The sequence below is a fragment of the Nannospalax galili genome, unplaced genomic scaffold, assembly GCF_000622305.1.
Source record: "Nannospalax galili isolate Female #2095 unplaced genomic scaffold, S.galili_v1.0 scaffold300, whole genome shotgun sequence".
In the NCBI taxonomy this organism is placed as follows: domain Eukaryota; kingdom Metazoa; phylum Chordata; class Mammalia; order Rodentia; family Spalacidae; genus Nannospalax; species Nannospalax galili.
The window spans coordinates 3362199-3369891 of NW_008347322.1; positions in this window are offsets into that span (position 1 = coordinate 3362199).

Genomic DNA, 7693 nt, shown 5'->3' on the forward strand with positions numbered 1-7693 from the left:
CTCATGGCTCACCCTCTATGCATCTCACCAGACCTGGGCAGGAGGTCCTTTGGGTCATCAACAGAGAGGGGAGGGAGGGCATCAGAGGAGTCAGGTGATCGGTGATGGGCTCCTTGCTGGAGGATGGCCAGCGTCCTGGGCCTCCATTTCCCATTTGGGCGATGGAGGGTAAGTGGTTCCTGGCTGGATTCTCATGTCACCTGCTTCACTTCTCTAGTCAGGCTGGGACCGGTGCAGGTCCAGGGTTGCTGAGGTCACCCTGACTCCTTGGATCTGAACTCTGATATCTGCAACCCAGCTTGTGGGAGGAGACCCAAGAATGGTGTGGGAGGGGCTAGGAGAGACCCAGGGTTCTATGGCCCTAAGGAATAGGCACCAGGTTGCAGAGTGCTCACCTTGAGGGCCACGGCGCCCTCTGCTGGCTTAGGGCCCACAACAGGGAAGGGAGCTTGGAGAATTATAGAACCAGTCCAGGGAGGTGTCTACCTTTTGCTTGAGAAGCTGGGGACGTCCCTCCCTCCGCCAGCAGCAAAGGACTGGGTGTCTGGGCCTAGCAGTTGTCAGGTGCCCGCAGTCAGGTGACTGGAAGAGTGAGAGGGAGGGGGCTCCTTACCTTGACCTTACCTCCACCAGCACAGACAGGGTCTCTTCAGAGGACCTCTCCTGCCCCTTTTTCGTGGCAGCCTTTGAACTTGGGTTGTGTGAGCATCCAGTCCTAACAGAGTCCCACAGGCACCGATGAGGTTGGACGGTCCCTGGACTCTGTCTTGGGGTGAGGTCCAAGACTTGGCGTGGCTGTTGAGGACCCGTGATCAGAATGTGTGGTGCTTTGTTTGCAAGAGTGCAACCATTGGCTGGCTGTGAGCTAACTTTGACTGAGTCCCTCTGAGAGGCTGGGATGAGGCCCTTAGGGATACAGCAGTAAATCAAAGTGGCAAAATGGGGGCAGAGCTTATTGAAGAACCCTGGCCCAGCAAGCACAAGGCTGTGCTCCATCACCAGCACTGGAAAACAACAAAACACACCACAAACCTGACAATATACCTAATCATACGAGGCTGACATTCTAGTGAGGGAGACGGACACAAACAAGGAAGGAGGGGCTGGAGAGACGGATCAATGGTTAAGAGAGTTTGCTGCTCCTCTAGAGGATCAGAGATCAGTTCCCAGCATCCACATCAGGCAGCCCACAACCGCCTATAATTCCAGCATCAAAGGATCCCACCCCTCTTCTGGCCTCCTCAAGCAACCACACATGGCGCACACACACATAAAATAAATATTTAAACAACAAGAAATGAGCTGGGTGTGGTGATGGGCAGCTGAGGCAGGAGAATCTCAAGTTGAAAGAGCCTGATCTTTGTACCCTGAGCCTCAGTGGGGCTTGGGAGACTTTTCTCTCTCAGCTCTTCCATGGAAGACTTGAAGGCACCAGGAAGCAGAGATTCCTTCTCCCCAGGGCAGGGCTGCAGAAGTTGCATCAGGGCCCTGTAGGAGATGCTCCTGGATGGAAACAAACTAATCAGGCCCTTGGGTAAATGGAGAGGCTCATTCGAGAGGACTGTAGTGCACCCCCTGCACAGAGCTGCCTGGCTGGGGCCAGGGCTGGAACTTATAGCAACCCCTTCACCTGGAGTTACTAACAAGACTGTTCATTGTAGGACTTCAGAACGAAAAAGACCTAGGGAAATAAAATCACCAGTGTTAGCATTTTGAAATAATGCAGGTGGGTGGTCAGAGCACATGAGGACCTGGGTTTCATTCCCAGCACTATAAACAGAAGAGGGAACACATTTTGAGATAGTGTTTTTTGCTTTGAAACAATGTTTAGTCTCCTTTCTTCTTCCCTCCCTCCTTTCATCTTTTCCTAGGTTAGCCTCAAACTCATAACGTAGTCCAGGCAGCTGTCAAACTCACAGAACTATTCCTGCCTCAAACTTCCAAATGCTGGAATTACCAGTGCCATCATAACCATTGCTACATCTTGATTATTTTCTCAAAATAGCTCCCAAAAGTGCAGTAGTCAGAGATGTTTATCTTTAGGCTTTATGATGCTTAGTTGTTACTGGGCATGGTGGCACACACCTGTAATTCTAGTGCTTGGGAGGTGGAGGCATGAGGATCAGGAAGCTTCCCTCAGCCACATAATCAGTGTTCCAGGTTAGATACACGAGACCTTGTTTAACAGAAGACAGGGCTAGAGAGATGGTCCAGTGGTTAAGAGCACTGGCTGTTCTTGCAGAGGACTGGAGTTTGGTTCCCAGCACCCACATGGTGGCTAACAACTGTCTGTAACTCCAGTTCCAGGGAAATCTGATGCGCTTTTCTGACTTCAATGACATGGGTACACTTAACATCCATGCAAGGAATGTATTCACACATATAAAATAAAAATAAAGTATTAAAAATTAAAGAGGAGGAGGAGAAGAAAGAAAGAGAAGAAAGGATAAACAGAAACTTCTTTAGACTAGAGAGACAGTTCAACAGCCACGAGCCCTTACTTGCTGCTCTTTCAAAGGACCAAAGTTCAGTTCCCGGCACCCAATTCTGGAGGCTCATAATCACCTGCAACCCCAGCTCCAAGGATTCAATGCTCTTCTGGCCTCCAGAGGCACCCACATGCAGATGCATGCAAACATACACACACATACATACACACAACGTGTAATTTAATTTCCTGCCCAACAAATGGGAAAGATCTGTGATCTACTAATGAGATGACAGAATTTCAAACAATCTCAGAAGTCACGTGTACAGAAAGATAGCCACTGTTGTCTTTGGGCTTCAGTGTGGACACTCACTTAGCTTGCTGTGCTGTGATAAATCTGCTGCTCTCACTGAATCTCCTGTGTCTATCCTTGAGCTCTCTCTCCTATGAGGTCAAGAGCCTTGGAGACTCCCAGTCCAATAACACCTTTTCACCTAGACCTGCAGAAAAAATCTTAGCACCTTTGTCTCCATTTTGCTTGTTTCCATTGTTTTGAATCATTCTGCCCTTGGATTCCAGGAACAGCAGGTCTGATGGATACACATCATGAGGCAAGGGGTCAAGACTTCCTCCTGAGTAATGGCAACTTTCTCATCTCAGATGAGACCCCACCTGACCAATCTTAGAAAACTGACCAAGACTAATTCTCTTTGCTCCTCACTTCCCTACCCAATGTGGGAGAACAGGTCATAGTGGTGGCTTATGCCTGTAATCCCAGCATTTGGGAGCCTGAGGCAGGAGGATTGCCAAGAGTTCTAGGTCAGCCTGGGCTATGAGACTGTCTCAAAAATGAAACAAAAACCCATCAAAATATATAAAGCTGTGCATAGTGGCTCACGCTTGTAATCCCAGCACATGAAAGGCAGAGGCAGGAGGATCAATGCAAGTTTAAGGCCATCTTAGTCCACATAGAGAGACCCTGTCTCAAAGAAAAACAAAACAGGGCTGGAGAGATAGCTCAACAGTTAAGAGCACTTGCTGCTCTTGCATCGAACCAGTGCTTGGTTCCCAGCACCTGCACGACAGCTAACAACAACCACCAATAACTCCAGTTCCACGGGATCCAACATCCTCTTCCAGCTTCTGGGGGAATTGCACACATATTATGCACTTACATGCAGGCAAAACACTCATACACAGAAAATAAAATTCAGGTATTATTAAATCGATATGGATGAACATGGCCATGTATTACTTTCTCTCTTTCTTTTTTCTTTTTCTTTTTGTTTTATTTTGAGACAGGGTCTCCCTGTAGCCCCAGCTGACCCGAATTCACTATGTAGACCAGGCTGGCCTCAAAATCCCAGAGTTCCGCCTGCCTCTGCCTCTGAGTGCTGTGATTAAAGGTGTGCGCCACCACGCCCTGCTTTGTCTTTGTTTCTCTCTCTTTTTTGGGGGGGATCTTTTTGTGACAGGGTCTTCCTGTAGCCCCAGCTGTCCCGGAACTCACTATGTAGACCAGGCTAGCTTTGGACTCACAGAGATCCACCGGCCTCTGCCTCCCCAGTGCTGGGATTAAAGGCGTGCACCACGACGCCTAGCTTTTCTTTCTTTCTTTCTTTCTTTCTTTCTTTCTTTCTTTCTTTCTCAGCCTCTGCCTCCCTAGTGCTGGGATTAAAGGCGTGTGCCACGACGCCCAGCTTTTCTTTTCTCTTTCTTTCTTTCTTTCTTTCTTTCTTTCTTTCTTTCTTTCTTTCTTTCTCTCTTTCTTTCTTATTTTTTTGGTCTTTTTGAGACAGGGTCTCCCTATAGCCCCAGCTTGCCTGGAACTCACTATGTTGACCAGACTGGCCTTGAACTCACAAAGATCTACGTTCCTACCCAACAAAAGCTCCCAACTTTTTAGTTTTTGGATTCCTGTGCTGGATAGCTTTAGTGTCAACTTGACACACCTGGGTTGAGGGAGCCTTAATTGGGGAATTGCCTCTATTGGACTGGCCTATATGGCCATGTCTGAGGGGCATCTATTTGATGAGTGATGTGGAAGGGCCCAGCCCACTGCGGGTGGTGCCACCCCTGGGCAGGTGGGCCTGTGCTGCATAAGAAAGCAGGCTGAGCAGGGGCCAGGGGAGCAAGCCAGTAAGCAGCATTCCTCCATGGCCAGTGCTCCAGCTCCTGCCTGCAGGTTCCTGCCCTGAGTTCCTACCTTGGGCTCCTGGATGAACTGTGACCCAGGATATGTAAGCTAAATAAACCCTTTCCTCCCCAAGTTGATATTGGTCAGAGTGTTTTGTCATAGCAATGGAGAAACAGACTAGGACAATTCTTCAGATAAAAATAACTTTGCCCGGCGTGGGGGGCGGGGGCGGCTGGAGAGATGGCTCAGCAGTTAAGAACACTGGTTGTTCTTGCAGAAGACCCAGGTTTGATTCCCAGTACCCATATGGCAGCTAACAACTGTCTGTAACTCCAGTCCCAGGGGATCCGACAGACTCTTCTGACCTTCGAGGACATTGCATGACATGGGTGTACTTACCTACATGCAGGCAATACACACACACAAATAAAAATAATAAATAAGATTTAAATAAAAACAATGGGGACTGAGGCTTTGGCTTAGTTGGTGGAGTGCTTACATACCACACATGAGACCCTGCATTTGATTCCAGTCTAGTTCCACATAAACCAGACATGGCTGCTCACACTTCTCATCCCAACAGTCAGGAGGTGGGGGCAGGAGGATCAGAAGTTCTAGGTATTTCTGCTACTTAATAATTTCAAGGCCAGCCTGAGCTACATGAGACCCTTACCTCAAAGGGAAAGAAAAAAAATCTGCCTCAGAGGAAAGGGCACAGCAAACACAGCCCTGATTTGAGGTGGGTTTGTGTTTGGGAATTTCTCAGCTTGCCTTTCCTTCCTGGTGTGGCCATGTCCTTAGATGTCATATGCAACCATAAGCTATTTGGGCCAGAGCAGAGGTTCCCCTCCATCCTCCACAAGGACCGAGGAAGTGTGGGATGCAGACAGAAGACTGGTCTCTGAGCTTCTGGGTGATTTACCAGCTGGTCTTCATCTGGGGGTGGTCCTTTAGTGGTCCTGTGTGTGATCCCTGATCAGACATACCAGCAACACCTGGGAATGTGTTAGTCATGAAAATTCTCTGGCTCTACCTCAAACTTAGTGAATCAGAAACTTTCGGGAGGGTGGATGAGATGGCTCAGTGGATAAAGGTGGTTACCAAGAAAGTCTGGAAACCTGAGTTCAATCCCCAGAATCCATGGAAAGCTGGAAAGAGAGAACAAACCCCACAAAACTGTCATCTGACCTTCACACATACACCAAGGCAGATGTGTCCATCCCTCCCACAATAACTTTTTAAATTATTTTTTACTTTATGTGTATGATTGTTATGCCTGCATGTATGTAAGTGCTCCTGTGTCATGCAATGCCGGTGAAGTCAGAATAGAGTCTTGGATCTCCTGGAACTGAAGTTATGGATAGTTGCTGGCTGCCACATGGGGTTTGAATCCAGGTCCTCTGCAAGAGCAGCCAGTGCTTTTTTATTATTTTTATTTTATGTGTATGAGTATATTGCCTGCATGTATGTGAGTGCACCCGTGTCATGCAATGCCGCAGAGGTCAGAAGAGGGCTTTGGATTCCCCTGGAACCGGAGTTAAGGAAGGTTCGTAGCCACCATGTGGGTATTGGGAATTGAACCCGGGTCCTCTGCAAGAGCAATGAGTGCTCTTAACCACTGAGCCATCTCTCCAGCCCCAGCAGTAGCCAGTGCTTTTAATGACTGAACAATCTCTCCAGCCCTAGTTTTTTTTTGTTTTGTTTTTAAATATTTTATGTGTATGCATGTATTGCCTGCATGTAGGTAAGTGCACCCATGTTGTACAATGCCTGCGGAGGACAGAAGAGGCCGTTGGATCCCTTGGAACTGGAGTTTCCGACAGTTGTTAGCTGCCATGTGGGTGCCAGGATCTGAACCCGGGTCTTCTGCAAGAACAACCAGTTTTGTAGCCGCTGAGCCATCTCTCCAGCCCCTCCACATACACTTTTTTTCATTTTCTGAGAGGTGCTCCTTGCAGACCCAGCTGGTTTGGCAGACCAGGCTGACTTAGATCTCACAGAGATCTGCCTGCCTCTGCCTCTCAAGTGCTGGGATTAAAGGTGTGCCCCACTACACTCAGGTCTTTACAAAAACTTATATTTAAAAAAAATTAATTATGGGCTGATTAAGAGCACAACAGAGGTTTCAGTTACCAGCACCCACATGGCAGCTAACAACTTCAGTCCTAGGAGATCTGATGCCCTCTTTTGGTCACTGCAGGTATTGCATGACACCGGGGCCCCTATATACATGCAGGCAAAACACTCATACACATGAAATTAAAAATATTAAAAAATTGTCAGGCGTGGTAGCGCATGCCTTTAATCCCAGCACTCCGGAGGCAGAGACAGGTGGATCTCTGTGAGTTCAAGGCCAGCCTGGTCTACATAGTGAGTTCCAGGACAGCTGGGGCTACAGGGAGACCCTGTCTCAAAAAGACCAAAAAAAATTATGTGTGAGCGTATTGCCTGCATGTATGTAAGTACACACATGTGTCCCTGCAATGCCATGGAGGTCAGAAGAGGGTGCTGAATTTCCTGGAACTGGAGTTAGGACGGTTGTGCGCCACCATGTGGGTGTTGGCAACTGGAACCATGAAGCCATCTCTCTAGTCCCAGACTTGTGGATTTTTAAAATTTAGGGTTAGGGTTATTCAAAATTGAATAGTGGGCTTCCCACATGTCAGGCAAGTATTCTACCACTGAGCTACATCACCAGTAGTAGGTCCATAGGACTTGAGGATGGTAGAGGTTTTGACTGAGCAGCCCACACTGGGCTTGAACTCATGCCAATTCTCCTGCCTCTGCCTCCTTAGAGTGCTGGGATCACAGGCATGTATCATCATGTCTGTCCCAAACAATTATTCAATATAAAAACGAATGAACTTGTCAGGGGAGTGGTGGGCTCCCTAGCGTTGAAGAACAAACATCTCTTTTTAAAATATATATTTTTTTCTTTTTGAGACAGGGTCTCCCTGTAGTCCCAGCTGACCTGAACTCACTATGTAGACCAGGCTGTCCTTAAACTCACAAAGATCCACCTGCCTCTGCCTCCCATGGCAATTCCCCTGCCTCCCAAGTGCTGGGACTAAAGGCATGCGCCACCGTGGCCGGCCTATTTATTTATTTATTTATTTATTTATTTATTT